Source organism: Scylla paramamosain, chromosome 40, assembly GCF_035594125.1.
Source record: "Scylla paramamosain isolate STU-SP2022 chromosome 40, ASM3559412v1, whole genome shotgun sequence".
Lineage (NCBI taxonomy): Eukaryota > Metazoa > Arthropoda > Malacostraca > Decapoda > Portunidae > Scylla > Scylla paramamosain.
In genome coordinates this window covers 10,941,604-10,944,103 of record NC_087190.1, presented here as the reverse complement: position 1 = coordinate 10,944,103, position 2,500 = coordinate 10,941,604, and positions in this window count along the sequence as shown.

The following is a 2,500-nucleotide window of genomic DNA, read 5'->3' as shown; positions in this document are numbered from 1 at the left end:
TGACCCTAAAGGAAACAAGAGGAAGTCAAGACCTAGTAATCATATCCTCTCTCTCTCTCTCTCTCTCTCTCTCTCTCTCTCTCTCTCTCTCTCTCTCTCTCTCTCTCTCTCTCTCTGAACAACAAAGGAGAAAAAGGAAGAGATGAAATAATGAGAAAAGAAGATACGGAAGAAAAAGCAAGAGAGAGAGAGAGAGAGAGAGAGAGAGAGAGAGAGAGAGAGAGAGAGAGAGAGAGAGAGAGAGAGAGAGAGAGAGAGGGAGACTAACCTTACTTCACGTTGAACAGTAATTATGCAAAAAAAAAAAATAAATGAATAAATAAATAAATAAGAAAAGAAAGAAAAAACATGATAGTACGAGAGAGGGCAGAAAAACTCTCTCTCTCTCTCTCTCTCTCTCTCTCTCTCTCTCTCTCTCTCTCTCTCTCTCTCTCTCTCTCTGGTCAGGTAAAGGTAAGGAAGATGTGGTCACGTTTATTTAAATTACAGGTGTGTGTGTGTGTGTGTGTGTGTGTGTGTGTGTGTGTGTGTGTGTGTGTGTGTGTGTGTGTGTGTGTGTGTGTGTGTGTGTGTGTGTGTGTGTGTGTGTGTGTGTGTGTGTGTGTGTGTGTGAGATGGATCGGCGATGTGGTGGTGGTTAGTGGTTGAGAGAGAGAGTGAGAGAGAGAGAGAGAGAGAGAGAGAGAGAGAGAGAGAGAGAGAGAGAGAGAGAGAGAGAGAGAGAGAGAGAGAGAGAGATTACATATACCAACGAGAAACTAATGAAGAAGAACAACATACCCCTCTCTCTCTCTCTCTCTCTCTCTCTCTCTCTCTCTCTCTCTCTCTCTCTCTCTCTCTCTCTCTCTCTCTCCCCCAGCCCCTGCGTCACGTACAGGAGTGTCACGGCCGCTACCTTCCAATTATTAATATTTACGTCTCGCCACGCCCAACACTTGAAAGAAAATGGGAATAATTGGCTGGCACCGCTCACCCCCCTTGCTCCTGTCACTGGGGGGGAAGGGGTGATGGTGGTGGTGGTGGTGGAGGAACAAGAACAAGAACAAGAACAAGAAACTGAATAACACTAATAATAATAATAATAATAATAATAATAATAACAGTAGTAGTAGTAGTAGTAGTAGTAATAGTAGTAGTAGTAGTAGTAGTAGTAGTAGTAGTAGTAGTAGTAGTAGTAGTAGTAGTAGTGGCTGCAAAACTTTTCAATCTTTACTCTCTCTCTCTCTCTCTCTCTCTCTCTCTCTCTCTCTCTCTCTCTCTCTCTCTCTCTCTCTCTCTCTCTCAAACACTCCCCTACCTTGCCTGTATATAATTTACCTGTGATCACGTCTTCTCTACTTTCCCTCCCCCCAAACGCTTCTTCTTCTCCCCTCTCCCCCTTCCCCATCACTCAAATGTCTCCCCTCCCCCATCTCCCCCTCCCCCTTTTCTTGCAACACCTGTTATGCTCCCTTTACCATGTATGGCTTAAGTGTATGTTGTCACTTTGTTTGTTTGTTTGTTTGTTTGTTTGTTTTTGTTGATTTGTGTCTTACTTTTTCGTTTTATTCGTTGTTTTATTTATCTTTTTATTTATTTATTTGTTTATTTATTTTCTTATTGTTGTTTTTGTTGTTTGCTTGTTTTTTTTCATTTTTTTTTCATTTTCCTGACTATTTTTGGTTATTTTGTTTTGTATTTCCTCTCTGTATTTTTTTCAGTATTTTCTTATTGATTTTTTTTATTTGTTGTTTTGCATTTTTTATTGTTTATCTTTTTGTATTGTTTTGATTTATTTTGTTTTTATCTCACCTTTTTTACGTGTTTTTTTTGTTTGTTTGTTTGTTTGTCTTTTGTTTAGTTTCTCATTTTTCAAGCACTTTTATTTATTTATTTATTTTTCTTTATATCTCATGAGTTTTTATTTTTTTTTTTGTCTTTTATCTCTATTTCTTCAATGTTTTCTTATTTTTTTTCTTCTTTTTCGTTTCCTTTTTTTCTTATTTTCTTATTATTTTCTTATTTTCTTATTTTCTTATTTTTTTCTTTTTGTCTTTCACGTCGTATTTTTATTTATTTTTTTTCTGGTTTGTTCTTTTAATTCCCACATAATTCACCTGTAGTTCTTATATATTCTGTTTTATTTCCCTGTTTCGTGTCTTTTATCAGTCATTCTTCCCTCTTTTCTTTATTGTTTTCATTTTCATATGGTTATTTTATCTTGCCATTTTTCCTGTCAATTTTTTTTATCTTCTTTTAATTCTTACGTAATTCTACACTCAGTTCATTTATTTATTTTTTTTTTATTTTCCAAGACTCGTGATTTTTTTCTTTTTTTCTTATTGTTTTATTTTTCTTCTTTATCTTTCTTTATCTTTATCTTTATCTTTCTTTATCTTTCTTCTTCATTTGTTTTAGATTTTATGTTCCATGTTTATCATTTATTTCCTTCTAATTCTCAAGTAATTCCTTTATGTCTTATTTCTTGTTTTTTTTTTTTTACTTTCTATTGCTCTTCTCA